The sequence below is a fragment of the Callorhinus ursinus genome, unplaced genomic scaffold, assembly GCF_003265705.2.
Source record: "Callorhinus ursinus isolate GAN/ISIS: 27379988/994484 unplaced genomic scaffold, GSC_fseal_2.0 scaffold3, whole genome shotgun sequence".
Taxonomy (NCBI): domain Eukaryota; kingdom Metazoa; phylum Chordata; class Mammalia; order Carnivora; family Otariidae; genus Callorhinus; species Callorhinus ursinus.
In genome coordinates this window covers 8,749,391-8,766,066 of record NW_027397065.1, presented here as the reverse complement: position 1 = coordinate 8,766,066, position 16,676 = coordinate 8,749,391, and the positions used below count along the sequence as shown (strand labels likewise).

The following is a 16,676-nucleotide window of genomic DNA, read 5'->3' as shown; positions in this document are numbered from 1 at the left end:
GTGCACACACACACACACACACACAAGATATAGTGCTTTTCACACATCTTAATTGCTTCTCTGTTAAGGAAAGTGTAACTGCAAATCCTCAAAGTGTAGTATCCCCTTACGTGATAGTTCCATTTCATTATCAGGTAATATATATAATGAATACTGTTGAGAAGTGACTAAGACACCTATTTATAGGGAAAGTTAAGGTTAAGACACCACTTTCATGGACGACAATTACAAAGACTTACAGTCATACTCCTATATCTCTGTACGGAAATGAGTTACTATTTTAAGATGATGACTGATGTTTTTCTTTCTTGCATTTCTCGTTTGCCCACATCAACCTGTAGGTTAGAGGAAGGGAATGCCTCTGAGTAGGAAGGCTACAGAGTAAAGAAGTAAACTGAAGTACTCAATAACTTTTCAGAAGGCTAAGGTAGGTGGAATTGTCTTGAAAGCCAATACTACAAGAGAAGAAAGGCTGTTTTAAATTTCTTACGACTTAGAGCCTGAAGGAACCAGAGGATCAGAAAGTTTCTATTTTAAGCCACAGAGTGGGTAAAATGACTAGTGTTTCCCCAGCCTGAAGAAGGGAGAGATTCAAAGGGAGACCTGGTCAGGGCATACGTGCTGTCCCTGAGTGAGGGTAAGAGAAACCTCATAAAACTTAGCAAGACTGGAGGTGGAGACTGTGAGGAGTTCTGCCTCTATTCTCAGGGGATAGCCTGACGAGACTCTAAGCCTGTCAGAGGTTGCAGGCAGTACAGCAGACCAAGGAGGAGCTGGGTGCCTGGACCTGAGGGGAGCCTTCCCCCATGGAGGGAAGGAGGGTTCCCACTGTTCTGATCCCACAGTTCTCAAGAGGAGCAGTGGGGGAGCTGCGAATAGCCAGGGGGTGCAAAGGAGCCCGGGGTAGGATGAGGAGGATAAAGAGTGTTGGAGCACGACATCTACAGAGTGTGAACTGCGGGCAGCAGCAGCGGCCAGCAGAGTGGGTTCTAGTTCGAGGCCAACAAGGATAGAGGCTGACAGAAGGCCAAGTGTACCATGCCCCCCGGATGTCAGGGTGAGACATAGGCCCCACTCTCCTTCTCCTTTGGTCAGCTCATCGCTAAAAGAGAGGAGGAGGGGAGAGGACAGAGAAAGAGCAATCCTGTGTTAAGTGAGAATTACTAAAAAATAAAATGAGTTTTGAATTAGCAAAATGCAGTTTTTCATGGGCAGTGGAAACAGGGCTCTTGAGACGGGCTAAGATCAGAGATAGAGAAACAAAGCTACGTATGTGCCTATCTGAGTCCGTGTCCGTAATTTTCATGCCCACTTATCTATACACAAGGACATACAGGCACGACTAAACAAGTATTTGTGTCTGTCTTTTTTTATAATATCATAGACCCTGGAGGCAAAGAGACCTGGGCTTGAATCTCGTATTATCCACTTAATAGCTGGATGACTTTGAACAAATGTCTTGATCCAAGATTTTGCTTCAGGAAACTAGGAATAATAGTGTCTTATAGGTTTGTTTTAAGGATTAAATGAGATACAAAGGTTACCCTAAGACCTGGCATATGGTAAGCCCTTAATAAATGCTATTTACCATGATCATAACAATAATTATTATGCATGTGCTCATTTTGACTATAAATCTGAGCTTTTGCTTGGCAAGATTTAATTACCTGTTGTATATACAAAGCATAGCACATCCAGCTACTGATACTATAAATGCTTAGAGGCTAAGGGGACATTCATGAACAGGTCTTTAATGGCAGTATTTAAGGTTAACCCCCTTTTATAGGTTTATTTCTGTTTATTTAATTTTGACTTTGTTCTCAGGGAAGGAGATATGTCTCTAGATTTGAGGAAATCTGAAGTAAAATTCTTTTTTTTTAAAGATTTTATTTATTTATTTGAGAGAGAGAGAGCGAGAGACAGAGAGCACGAGAGGGAAGAGGGTCAGAGGGAGAAGCAGACTCCCCGCTGAGCGGGGACCCCGATGTGGGACTCGATCCCGGGACTCCAGGATCATGACCTGAGCCGAAGGCAGTCGCTTAACCAACTGAGCCACCCAGGCGCCCTGAAGTAAAATTCTTTTCAAGCAGAGATAGAAGTCTAAGCCCCCCACCCCTCTCCCCCTTCACTCTGGTGGAAGTACGGTGGCCCAAAGGTTCAACATATGTGAGGTGGTAGCAGTATCTTCAGCACCATCTCTGGGGCTTCCTTCTGATCTGAGAGATTTCACTAGACAAAGCATCCAAGATGCCTCACCACACCTCTGGCCTAAGCATCCCTACACCTCTTATTCATGGGCGAGTGGGTAATCCTAATTCTACCCAGTAAAACTATCAAAGTGCAAAGCCCCGCAGAAAACCCTGTCCCCAGTAATAAAGCAACACATGTAATAAAGAGCACAGCCGTATAGGGGCTAGCAGCCCGTGCTGTGTTTGGCAGAAGAGGCATAATAAAGTCTTTGCTTGTTTTTTGGGTGGCCTCAAATAAAGCATCTAATCTCTTGACTCCGTTAACTTATCTTTAAGAGGGACATAATGATATTGTGCCAGTTCGCCTCAAAGGGGTATTATCTAAAGCTAAAGCCTGCACTGGTGCAGAACCAAGTACTATGCAAATGCTGTGATTATCAGGAACCAGCACTGCTTTTATTCATACGGTGAACCCGTTTGTTTACTGTCACCATGATCTGCATTAATACAAACAGTGGATAACAGCATTTTCACTGTGGGCCTCTAGATTTTAAGACAGACCTATCATCCATTCACTTTGGTCCCCGAGTCTTTGTCCTAGATCCTGAAACAAACCTTTTCCATTAGAGAGGAGGTTCTATCCTACCAAGTGTGTAGTTTAGAGGCACAGGCTTGGCCAGGTAAAAGCAGGCAAATACAAGTTGGCCAGACGTCAGCTGAATTTTGGGGCCTCCCCGCACCCACAGATGTTTTACTTCATCTAATTTTATTGTGGAAGAGTCGTATGTATATCAACATTTGGCAAACACTTCATTAGCAGAACTGTGGTTTCTTCTTATTATTAATAAGAATAAATGTCCCTGGGCATATGCACACATTATCAAAGTATCCAGAAATTCCTGTATTCTTCGGAGCTCAACTAGAAATGTTGATGACTCATTCTCCAGTCACACTTAGAAAAACATGCGTTGTGTACGTGTGGAATAAACACATACAGAGTTGCAAATTGTCACTTTTAACTCTAAAGGCAACTCACTGGCATTTGAAGAGACAGGAAAGATTGTTTTTTGCTTATTCCTCAAGTTTCCTCGGGTTCCATGGAATTGCCGAGGAGACTTCAAAGCAAGCCCTCATCTACTGGGACAAGGGCCAGCTTCTGGCTCTGGTCTGGCTGTGGAAAATCCCAGAGTAGATCTAGGAATATCCTGGTTTGGGAAGGGTGTTGAGATCATCACCATCGTCATCCTTCTGTGTAGATCCTGCCTTTCATTGTTGTTCTTCTCTCACTGAGGACTCTTGGGAAGGCCTTCATCATGTTAATGCTGGCCTCACCGACTTCAGACCTGGGAGATAAGAAGGCTGAGTGGGGTCCACGTGTGGCCTCAGAGCGCACCCAGCAATATCATTTCATGGGGAGTATACAAGGGACAGAGGATAGTCAAGGATAGTCAAAGTAAGCCCTAGAATTCCTCTCCTGACTTTGTGTCCTAAAGTACATTGCAAACTCCTTCAAGGGGGGGTCCATGGCTATTCCCTTATGTATTTTGTGGGCTATGCCTTTAGAGATTCTCCTTGCCTGAAGAAAAGCGGGTTGGCTCTGGGATGATTCAAATCACAATATGAATTCAGGCAGGGTGTCATGTTAATTTTTTGGAACTAGAAATAAAGTGAACTGTCATTTTTCCATGTTGTCAGTCTGATTAAGAAGGAATATACTTTATATTCTTTTACTTTTCTCAGTAAACTGCCTACAAAGACTGGTTCGTATAGTCTTAACAACTGCCACCTCTCATACCCAGGTGTATTTCCACGATTGTTACTGGAATCTTTATCAGGTACTTGCCCTCCCCCACTTTTTTTTTTTTTTTTTTTTTTTTGCCATTTGATTGTGAAACTAATTGTGGTCTCCTAAACTGTAGGTTATTGGTCTGAAATATTGACAGAGTTCAGGACACTCTATCCCAAAATAGGACACTGAGGCATCTTGAATTTCAGAAACAGCACAGATAGGAAGGACTCTCTGACCTTCCCCTAAGGCAGGTCATAAAACCCTTATGTGAGGGATGACCTCCTCATCCCCAGAGGAAAGATGCATCCTTATCTCCAAGATGCTGAGAGGAATCCAAATGAACAGGTCTTGCTGTTTCCCCCAATTCACCACACAAAGCTCATACCCCCTTTTGTCCTTTCCCATTTTCCCATGACCTTCCACCCTTTGTCAAACCTAACCTAAAATCACCCAGGTCTAACATATTCAGGTCTTCACTTCCTTATGAAGGCTCCCAAGTCACATGAAACTTACAATAAATAAATGAGTATGATTTTCTCTTCATCACTCTTTTGTTACAGGGACCCCAGTCAAGAATTTAGAAGTGTAGAAGAAAGAGCTATTTTTCCTCCTTACATCAACAAAGTGGTAAGCAGGTAATAAGCTGTCAAGAGTAGCCAAGAATGGGGTAATTTAGAGGAGTAAATGTAAGAGTAAAAATAGAGTAGATAGAGTAAAATAGAGGAGAACAGTAGTCACTCTGGGTTAAGTATTAATTGTCAAGGAGAAAAAGAGTTCGTAGCAGAGAGAGGAGCGGTCCTACTCTCAGAAGTAACCTCTCCCATCTCAGAAGTTTCCCAGCAGTTGCTATTATGCATCAGAATTGGCCCCATGGTGTTTTTTGTTTCTCCTAGGTAGGCAAGACCAATATATGTGGAGGTTTTAGAGCACTGTAGCTAGAAAGTTTTTAGTAACCACTGAGTAATAACCACTGAGTTTTTAGTAACCACCAAGTAATAAATAAGCTTTAATGAAGCCTTGTATGGGGCGCCTGGGTGGCTCAGTCGTTAAGCATCTGCCTTCGGCTCACGTCATGATTCCAGGGTCCTGGGATTGAGCCCCGCATCGGGCTCCCTGCTCAGCAGGAAGCCTGCCTCTCCCTCTCCCGCTCCCCCTGCTTGTTTTCCCTTTCTCCCCTGTGTCTCTCTCTGTAAAAAACAAAAGAAAAATCTAAAAAAAAAAAAAAAAAATGAAGCCTTGTATCATCACATTACTAAACACAATGGCAGAGGTTTTCATTTTCTTGTTAGGTTTAATCTTTCTGTATTCCACTTTTAAAGATGCCTTTTTTTTTTTTAACAGGAAAATTTTTCAAGGTCTGTTACTCTGTGGACTGTCATACATCTCTCTAAATCAGAGAACTATCTATTAGGAAATGTTCTCTCTCTCCCCACATTCATGGGTAATCTCGCGCTAATTGTTGGCATGGTAAAATAAGGAAGCCATCTGTGGTGTATATGTTGTTGCTGTTGTTGTTTTAGAGATAAGTTGACATATAGTGTTATATTAGTTTCAGGTGTACAGCATAATGATTCTATATTTGTTGGTACCTGCCTTTTCACTGACTTCTGCTTAGTACTGACGAAGCACTGGGGCGCCCGGGGGGGCTTAGTCGTTAAGCGTCTGCCTTCGGCTCAGGTCATGATCCCGGGGTCCTGGGATCGAGCCCCGCATCGGTCTTCCTGCTCAGTGGGAAGGCTGCTTCTCCCTCTCCCACTCCCCTTGCTTGTGTTCCCTCTCTCACTGTGTCTCTCTCTGTCAAATAAATAAATAAAATCTTAAAAAAAAAAAAACTGATGAAGCACAGACGTACTTTTGCAAAACCTTTCTAAACAAGAAGATAAACTCATTTCCTTTATTCAGCAAACACAACTGACTATATTCATTACTGAATTCTTTCCAGTACCAGTATACTCGTTGAAATACGCTAGAACAACCCCATCCTGAATATTCTTTGACTAAAAAGGCACCTACAGCATATCATAAGGAAAAGAGCTGGTGTTGGAATCCAGACCTACCTCTACCAATTCCTAGACATCAAGTTCTGGGTAAAATACCTAACTTTTCTCACTCAAGGCCTCTGTACAAATGAAGGGTGTAGAAACATAGCAGAATAGCGATGTGATTAAGATCTCAGGCTTTGCAGTAGAACAGGCCTACATTCCAATCCAATTCTATTCTGCTGCTTGTTAGTTGAGTACCCTTGGGCAAGTTACTTAAACTTCTTATATCTTAGTTTCCTTATCTATGAAAAAAGGAATAACACTACCTCACCTCATGAAGTTGTTGTTACAAAAATTAAATAAAAGGATATCAACAGTGCTTACTTAGTTCAGTATCTGGTTCTTAACAATATTCAGTAACTCTGGTTTTAAAAAGAAATCCTACAAGAACTTTTGGGATCATGAGACATAAACCTCTTCATTTTCACATGAGAAATGGAGACCCAGACATTAAGGATCTTGTCCAAGATCACTGAACCCATATGTGTGTGATGCATATTCCCAGAGCTTTTATGAGTTCTGCGATCTGGTCAGAGTACTATCTCTTTGTGACCTAATCTCCTATTTACTATATATATGGACTATTAAACTAGGTGATCAAGTTACTATCCATGTAAAAACGCCAGTAATTACACTGCTGTTTGTCGAGGCCCTTCTATGTTCGGGGCATGCTGCCAGATAGTGTGAGTGTTACAATGGGCACATGAGAATCTGTCTCTGGCCTCAAAAGGGTTTACAGTTGAGCTGGAGAGACATTTATGAGACATGTAAACTATTGGGATAGCCACATGACATGGCCAAGGTTGAAGTGTTCTAAGAATCAGACATGGGCCATGAATGTATGTTGCAAGGTCCTATAGAAAGTGAGCTCCATTTGACCTGGCAGTCGGTGGTGGCTTCCCAGCGAAAATGGGACTTTTCCTGTGCATTAAGATTAAACTGGATTAGAATACACAGAGAGGAGAGGGAAGGACATTATATGTTCCTTGCAACAGCCTGTATAAAAGTACAGAGGTAGAAAAGAACACCATTAAGTGTGGGACATTCAGCGAAAAGCGCTCAATCATTTCTTATATTGACCTTAGTCCTCTCAGCATGTTCTATTTTCACAAGGGGCAGTGGGTGTTTTCACAAGTGTGTGTGTGTGTGTGTGTGTGTGTGTGTGTGTGTGTACATATGTTCACACATGAGTCTGAACTCCTAACTTTAAATACTGGCCAGGAAAGTACCGAGTGCTTATGACTTCCCAAAGTTCAAGACCCAGAAAAGTAGAGGTCATCTTTGAGCTCACTGGCTCTTGACTCTCACTCTAATCTAGCAGCTCATTCTGGCTCTTCTACCTCCAGCGTATTTCTCAGATTCCTCCCCTTCTCTTTCTTTCCACTGCTAGTTACCTGTCCCAACATCAGCCTACCTCACCCATTGTTGTGCCTATGCTACAGGCACCCCCATTCCAGTCCTGTCCCCTGCGAGGCACTCCCCACGCAGCAATCTTCTAGCAATGCTAATCTTATCATGGAACCCCTGCTGAAAACCTTTCAATGACTGCCAATTTTACTAAGCATATAATCCAAACTGTTTGTTACGGCTTTCAAGGCTCAGCAGGATGTGGCTTCCTTACCTCTCCGACCTCACATCATGTTACCCATCCCCTCCCTTGCTTGCTGTTCTTTGAACCAACCAAGGTGCTTCCCAACTTCAGCTCTCTGTGCTTGATGTGCCCTCTGCTTGAAACATTACTCCCCCCGCTTTGTGCAACCCGCTTACCTTTCAAACTTCAGCTTAAATGTTACCTACTCGAGAGAGGCTTTCTTTGATCTAACTATATAAACAAATTCCCTCTGCTATTCTCTAAGATTGCACCTTATGAATTTTCCTTTCTAGCACTTATCAATTTCTTTAGAATTGTTGATACTTAGTGAAATTTGTTCATTGCTTAACTCTTTAAACATTTGTTTTCCCTACCAGAACATAACCTTTATGATCAGGCCTTGTCTGCCTGGTTCATTTTTCAGTTTCCAGAATCTAGTACTGAAAATTTCAGAGATTAGTGAATGGATTTATAAAAGGAAATAAATGGAAAGCCATTATAGCAAATAAGTCTCATAGAAGGCAGCTGCTTTAGTGATGGCATTCACCCTTGATTCTGTAAAGAGGAGACTGCAGGTGTTTACAAAGCAGTTACTGTATTTGGGGGGTAACTCTAAAAGAAATACTTATTATTATTGCAAGAGACTGTTACCTCTTAAGAGTAGGGGACTCAGAGCTGCTTGGAGAGGCTGATGGGAGACTAGTCACTAACCTCCATTAGTAGCTAAGCTCGTTGGCTTTACATCTGGAAAGAAACAAATTTCTATCTCCAAAAACTAACGCATTACTACATGGCAAGGGAATTGTTCTATAATTTAAAGGACAAATGTTATATTCTGTCTAGTGACTGCTATCCTCTTGTCAAGTTGCTCTCTCTGAGGACAGAAGAAAAGGGCTCTTGCCTGGCTACTTTACATCACTTACCACTTATCTGGCCAACTGATTATAGGCATTCCCTCGATTTCAACTTCCCTTATTTCTCTTCCAGCTTTCCTCTCATAATCAAAGGCCATTATATACTTGCCCAGAAGTTTTTACGGTCTTACCCAAGGATCTTGCCCAAGGTCAGTGAACCAATGTGTCTGTAATATTTATTCTCAAAGCTTTTATTAGTGCTGTGATCTGGACAAAATACTATATCCTTGTGACCTAATCAATCAATCAAGTTCAATAACAGTGACAACAGGATATAAGATTTCATTTACTGAGGGATTTTTTTCAAATGTGCCTGGCATTATGCTAAACCTTTTATAGGCATCATCTCTTCTAATCCTGCCTCCAAGCCCATGAAATAGTAATTATAATCTCCTTTTCACAGAGGAGGAAACTGAGGCCTAGTGAGGCTAAGAAACTAGCCCAAGTTCACACTGTTGTAAAGTAACTTGGGTTTCAAACTCAACTTTGAACCTGTTAAGTGCCAAAGCAGTATCAATATGGATCAGCTAATAAAGCGAATCCGAATCAAGCACATTTTTTTCAATATCAAATGATGCATACACTTAGTTAAGCTTTTAAATATTTTATACAGGAATAATTTGACATGTCCTTTTTTTAAAGGGTTGTACATAAGTATGCACATTAAGTATGTTTCTGGTTATCAACCATTCGAGTATATTAGATTCCGTTTCTGGTCCATATAAATTTTCCTTTTCTGGCCTCTCAGCATCGATTTTCATGTTTCCTTATTTTATTTGGTAGCTTTTCCCTTCTTATAAAAAATTGGGCAGCCATGCTTCTCTGTAACCTTGGTGGGTCAGTGTAACCTCTAAGTACTTCCCTCTCCTCCTCTGCAAGAAAAGCTGTCAAAGTACAAGAACTCTCGAATGTCTTGCATCATCTCAAACACACACAGGGATGAAGAGGGCTAGAATTCTCCTGAAGAAGCAGAACAACTGGCAACAGTTGGCACGACACCTTCTAAAGACCCCATCTGACTCTGTCTTAAAAATCAGTCAGCCTCAAAATCAGAATTACCCCGCCCATACCAGGACTATCTCACTAGCTAGGCTTCATGACATAATAGCTGCTATCACCTTTCAGCAAAGATGTGATCCTTACCATTCATATTTTGTAAGACCAACAAAGCATCCTTTGTACCTCAGGACAACTGGGTATTAGTTAAGGTACAAGGCCCACAAAGACATGGCTCCCCTGTTCTTTGGTAACCCACACCACATGATTATCAAACACGTTTCCAGTCTTTAGAATAATTATAGTTATTAGAAAAGTTATTAGAAAACTATTAGAAAATAGTTATTAGAAAAGGTGATAGGACACAACAGCAAAAATCTGGAGGTTTGTTTTGTATTGTTACCAACAATAGGCAATCAGAACAGAGTTAATACGTCTCTCCCCCCGTTACCCAGCATTCAAAGCTACAACTGGAGCCACATTATAATAACTTTAGACCCCAAAGCAGTGTGACGATTTGATGCATAATTTTCAACACATGTTTTATTAATCCATTCTTCCTGTGCTTCATTTAAAATACTGGAAACTATAAAAAGATCTGCGTGTCACTCCCCTGCCAGGAAAAAAAAAAAAAGAAAAAGAAAGAAAGAGAGAGAAAGAGAGAAAAGAAAAGCCTAACAAATACGAAAAAAAAAAAAAAAGCCAGAGCAACTGGAATCTCAGTTTTGAGGAAACACATGGGATTGAAGCATCCGCCGCAACCCTGTAACCGACTGCCACATGTGACCCTCCCCTCCCCCCTCCGCGGAATCCTGGATGTCACCAGGCTGGGCCGAGGACGCCGTGCTCGCAGGCAAGTGTGCGGCGGCGGGGGCCCTGCGGGGCGGGGGAGCGGACGCAGCTCTCGGCGCGGGGAGGGCCTTCCAGGAAGCCGCGAGCTCGGCTGAGGACGCGGCTGCGGGTCGGTGCCGGGGCCGCGCCGCCTGGGCCGGCACGTAGCGCCCAGCGTGACTCAGCGCTGACTCACCGCGCTCGCTGCCAGTGGATTTCCCCGTCAGCGGCTGCCGCTCGCGGGTCCTCGCCGCCGCCTGCTCCGCGAGCCCTTTCCTGCACGCCAGACCAGTACCGGCGCTTTCAGCAGAGCGGGGCCGACTTTACAGCCTTTGAATCCCGACCAAAGCGGGGAAGTGACTGGCTTTGTTTTCTTTGACTTGAAGAGCTCGATAGCCCACTAATCAAATTCTTTCATCAAAGGCTTGTTGGAACAAATCCCTAACATCGTCCTTCCACGGTGACTTGTAGGTGACCTCCGCTCAGAGTTTGCTTCTGTCGTCCTAGGCCTGCATCTTATTTTTATCCCGCATTTTCTTAGGTTATCTTTTCAATATGTTTGGTAACTAGTCTTGGCACAAACCCACAAGGGCAGTGACGCAAATCAGGTTGGAACTTGGCATGATGTGCGGGCTTGGGTGACTTACTGTAAAAACGCTTCATAAAGACGTTACTATCTGCCATCTCGGTTGCTGATTAGATGCCCTGCTCATTTTCAGTCTGTCACTACCCTCTGAAAGGTCCCGGGACAGATTGTTAAAATGCAGATTCTTGAGCAGTCATACTTACTTCTTCGTCTCCAGGATTCTACATGGAGAGCAATAGTACAGCAAGGTTTCTCCAACTGCAGCTCCCGGACCATTCACTGCATGGAGAGTGGCTGGGGGGATGTGGCCACAGTGCAGGTTCTTAGACCCCGCTCCAAACCAGAGACGCAGAATGTCTTGCGGTGGGACCTGGAAATCCATCTTTTTTTTTTTTTTTTTTTTGGAAGATTATTTGTCAGAGGGAGAGAGAGTGTGTGCGCACAAGCAGGGGTAGGGGCAGAGGGAAAGGGAGAAGCAGGCTCCCCACTGAGCAAGGAGCCTGATGTGGGACTCGATCCCAAGACCCTGGGATCATGACCTGAGCAGAAGGCTGTCGTTTAACCAACTGAACCACCCAGGCATCCCTGGAAATCCATCTTAATGAACAGCCCATCAGAGATGCCTATGTACGCTAAAGTTGGAAAACTACTAGCCAGAGGATGACGGTGTGAGACATTATTCTGTGAAGACGCTAGGAAACATTCTCACAATGGAGAACACTTTGTTCTAAAATTGATTTTGGAGTTCTGATACCAGGCAACCCGATTTCTAAAACTGGTTATATATACAATTTTGCTTAACTGTATATTAATATAGACACATTCTTTTTCTTTTTAATTAGACATTCTGCTATGAAGTAAAATGTAGTACCTATAGAGTAAATTTTATTTCAGACCGTTATTTCCTAAGCATGACTTTGCATCAGATTTAGCTACAGAGCTTTTTAACACTAATTCCTGGACCAGATCTCCCGCCTAAAGAAACATTATCTCTGAAGATGAAACCTAAGAACAGGCAATTCGAAAAGCTCTGAGAGTTAGTCTCTGGACCTTTGCAAATGATCACTCTTCCCAAGTACAAGAGAAACTTCACTAACTTCAAGGTAGTTGGCTTGTAGCGTTCTATTATGGTGCCCACTCATCTCTGCACGGTTTCCTTTTGAAATCACAATTGAAAAAATAAAAAGTGACCACATAAGATACCAACTTAGTATTATACTGATAAATGTATGTCTTTAGAAGGCAAATTTGAAATCCTTTTTTTTTTTTTTTAGGGGAGTTACTGGGAGAGGTTGGGAGATTGGAGAATAATCTTGGAGTCTATTTTGGAATTTTCTCTATTCTTCCCTGGGATATTTTATTTGTTTACTCATTTTCTTTTCATCTCGCTGGGTAAGTTTCCCCCACTTTATCCCTGTTAGCATTGTGGCAAAAAGCCTAGATCTGACACATATCTGACAAGAGAGCTCTCCTTGCTGGCTCTTCTCCAAGTGTGGTCTTTGGACCAGCAGCATGGACATCACCTAGAAATCTGTACGAAATGCAGACTCTCTGGCTCGACCAGAACTAGCATATGAGAATCAACGCTTTAGCAAGATTTCCAGGTGATTTGTGTGTATAATAAAATATTGGAAGTACTGGTTTGTAGTAATGGTGACAATCTAAGGCCGATGGAATAAAAAAAGAGGAAATACGAGGCAGGTGTGAATTAGTTTCCTGGGGCTGCCATAGCAGAGTACCACAAACTGGGTGACTTAAAACAATAGCAATTTATTCTTCCACAGTTCCGGAGACTAGTAGTCCAAAATCAAGGTATCAGCAGGGACTTGTTCTATCTATGGTATTGGAGAAGACAAAATTCTACCACAAAATTAGTTTGACCATAAAAGTAAGCCCTAAAATAAAGAAAAAAAATAATTATAGCTAAAACTATAACCACATTGAGAGGCAAACGGAAAATATCTTAGGATCAGGGCAAGAAAATGAAGGGAATCCTTATAACAGTCAGAAAAGACAAGAGCAGGACCAGAGAGGCAGCTCCAAGATAGTAATGTCTCTTTAAAAGCTCTTGACCGTTTGTAGTAGGCATCTGTTTCTGTTGGCCCAGCACTGGTTCTCCGTCTTTCCTCTAAGAAAACTCTCATCATCCTAACATTTCAGTGCAGGACGTCAACCAGTTTCCCTACCCCCTTCCTCCCAAGGGTGAAACACATGACTCTTTAATTTCTGTCCTGCACATCTAAATCTGGGTGAGTCCCAAAAATGCAGTGAGTGGCAAAGCAGAGTCATTTCGGTTGTCATGCTGGAAGACACTAACCAGATGTGTCAGTCTGTCCACTGAGAACACCACAGTAACCCTAGCCACTGTCCTCCCCAAGTGCCAGTTGTTTAACTTCTTTTGTTCTAAGCTACACAAGTGTCTTTCCAAATGTTTTTCATTTGTTTTAAGTCTAACATGTTTAATGTTTATTTTTAACTTACTATTTTAGACTATTTATTATTTTATTATAATTTATCGTTAATTATTTTAATAGGGCCAGGAGTTTGCCCCGGTTGGTTTCTATTGCTTACAACAAATGAACCTAACTGTTAACGAAATTATTGGTGGGGAGAACACATATTGCCCACAGCCACCCCACTAAAACAACCTGACTGCAGTCTCCATCCATGACAAATAGGACTCTTGAAATATAAGAAAGATCTTCTCAGTTTTGTTTTGTTTTTTTTTTTTTTCAACTGATTTTACCAGCTATCATTACTGCCCTGTATTTCAAGCTGAGTCATTCTTCCCTTCTGAGCCACCCAAATTGCCAGGGGGCACAAAAGAGCGACTCACTCTTGTTACGCTGCTTGTAGACACCAATAATCTTCTTTATGTTGCCTCCAGTTTCTCATTGTGGTTTTCATGATATTTGCAATATTAAGGGGATTAAAGAAAAGTACTCCAAAGTTTCTAATTAGAACTATTTTCAAAGAGAATCCCTATTGTGCCAGACTAAATGTGATCTTTTCTTTTCAAGCAAAGATTAGCCTAAAGACTTCATCCTGGCCAACACTAAAATGTGTGTCTTTTGAACTCTACTGATAAAATTTAATTTGATCAAGGTCTATCAGCTTCTCCAAATCCATACTCCTTATTCTCCTCAATCTCCCTTCACATTAATTTCCTTAATTTTATCTTCTGACATATAAGGAAGAGTAAACCCAAAACTGTAGCTGTTTTGAAATTATAGTGAATCATGAATGTCATAGTGAGGACTTACTTAATGTAATTCATAGTGAGGACTTTGTACTTACATGTAATTCTTTTTTTTTTTTTTTAATTTACTTATTTATTTGAGAGAGAAAGAGCGGACCTGCTCAAGCAGACTCCTGGCTGAATGCAGAACGAGAAGGGGGGCTCCATCCCATGACCATGAGATCATGACCTGAGCCGAAATCAAGAGTCAGACACTTAACTGACTGAGACACCCAGGCGCCCCTTAAATGTACTTGTTTAATGTTCTTTTTAAAGATTTATCTGAGAGAGAGAACTTTGCCCACTTGAGCACAGGGAGGGGATTGTGGGAAGGGGCAGAGGGAGAGGCAGATAAAAGTCTTACGTAGACTCCATGCTGAGCTCGAGCCTTACTCAGGACTCAGTCTCATGAGCCTGAGATCAGAACCCGAGCCAAAACCAAGAGTCCAACGCTCCACCAACTGCACCACCCAGGTGCCCCTCTTTAATGTTTCTGATCAAGATAAAGAAGTGACATTTATCAATTGCATATTACATGCCTGGAACTATATTATCCATTGATTTCCTGCTTATGATCGGTGAAGATTTAGCTCTCTTAAATCCACCTATGACTTTTAATATTTAAGCCTCAGAAGATTTTTTTAAGATCAGTGACAGTATGTATATCTACTTTGTTAAAAGGGGATATATGCTCCTTCCCATTCTCCTCACTTTCTTTCTCTTTGTAGCTGTTAAATTCTGTCATAGGAATGTTTCCCTTTTTACCTTATTGGGATTGGTAACATTTTTATATATATCTCAACTGTTCGGGGGTTTGTCTAAAGGTTTAACACTGAAATAAAAACAACAACAACAATGGTATTGCTAAGACTATGTGAATAGTCTTCATGGCAGCAAATGTAGTATAGTTGTGATTATATGTCTTTTTCTACACTCTGTTTCTCATAAAGTTTTTAATGGTCTTTCTCTTTTTTTTCCCCATTATCTCCCATAATTTCTTCCAACATTTTCAAACATACTACCTGGTCCATGGAAACTTCTTTTTCTAGATCCCCAGTCCCTGCTGCGCCTCCAGCCTCCGAACCGACCACACTGCAGGCCTGGAGCACAACTATCACAGAGACTGCTCACCTTGCACCCCCAGGTCAGAGACCGTTTTCCAAATCTCCTTGTTCCTAACATTCTCCCTCCACTCGCCAGTATCTTTTAGTATATGTGCTGCCGAAGCGAGCACTCCACTCGCCAGTATCTTTTAAAGAGAGAGGACCTGGGAAATAAATGGACTAATTCTTACGTTCCTGAAAATGTTTTTATTCCGCTTTTACATTTAACTGATATTTAAGCTGGGTATAGAATTCTTGGTTGAAAATCACTTTCTTGCAAAGGTTTGACAGCGTTCCTCCAGTGTCTTCTCCCGGTACTGCAGATGAAAAATCAGATAAAAGCCTGAATCTTAATCCTTTATTTCCTTTTCATCCACCTTAAATTTCTTCTCTCTATTCTAAGCTTTCTGTACTTTCAGTGTTGTTTCTAGTTGTAGGCATTTTTTTCATTTATTCTATCTGTCACTTAGCAGAAACTTTCCATCTGAGAACTCAAGGCTTCCTTTAGCTCTCTAAAATGTTTCCTTTCTCCATTTTCTCTGACCTCTCCTTCTGGAAGTGCTATTAATTAGATCCTGGATTTCTAGGACAACTCTTTTTCTGATAGCTCTTCTTCTATCTTGTTTTCTTGATTCTTTGCACTATATTTTCAGCAATTTTCTTAATTTTATCTTCTTATCCTTCTATTTATATTTTCATATTGGGAAGTATGTATTCAGTTTCCCAGGATTCTTACTTAGTGTCTGATTATTCTTTTATTACAACATCTTATCTGCTTCAATTTCTCTGATAAACTTATTAGGACTTTTTGTTTGTTTAAGAATTCTTTGTTCCCTAAATTATTTGTATTTCCTTTGCCATGCTTATATGTATTTCCTGCTACATTTATTTTATTTTGCAGGCTTTCTTCAAATGTCTAGGGATCTTGGTTGTGTTTTTATATTTAGAAAGAGGCATCAGAAAGGCATCAGTTTAGGAGACATAAGCTTCTGAGTCCTTAAATTCCAGAATAATTTTGTGTTAGGGCATCAGTAACCCACTGTGCTACTAGGTTGCCAATGTTTCCCCCAGGCAGTGTTTTCAGTGCCTCTGGATAAATATCTTGTTTGTGCTTTTGTTTTGGATTGGGATAAAAGCCTAATTGTCAGATGTTTTGAACTAGGGGGCCAGAAGGGGGGAAAGGGGAAACATGGCCCACTGTGGCTTGGTATTCTCTGGAGGACCTGGATGTCTTAGCTCCACTTCTCACATTACCCTTCCTTAATCTCTCAGTTTTGAGAACAGATGTTATCTAGGTACTGTAATTAGGCAGCTTTCTGCATTTTTCTAGGAAGCTGTCAAAAAATACAGATTCCTGGGGTACCTGGGGGACTCAGTCATTAAGCATCTGCCTTTGG

At 41.6% G+C, this 16,676-nt stretch overlaps 1 long non-coding RNA gene across 4 annotated transcripts in view; it reads right to left on the bottom strand.

Moving 5' to 3' along the window:
• LOC112819928 (uncharacterized) overlaps positions 1-10,753 on the bottom strand; it is a 69,938-nt gene extending 59,185 nt beyond the window's left edge. For all 4 annotated transcript variants that reach the window (XR_012376804.1, XR_012376803.1, XR_003206997.2 and 1 more), the window contains exon 1: positions 10,549-10,753. This is a non-coding gene — a long non-coding RNA (uncharacterized lncRNA). The remainder of the gene's footprint in view (positions 1-10,548) is intronic.
• Positions 10,754-16,676: the final 5,923 nt, after the last annotated feature.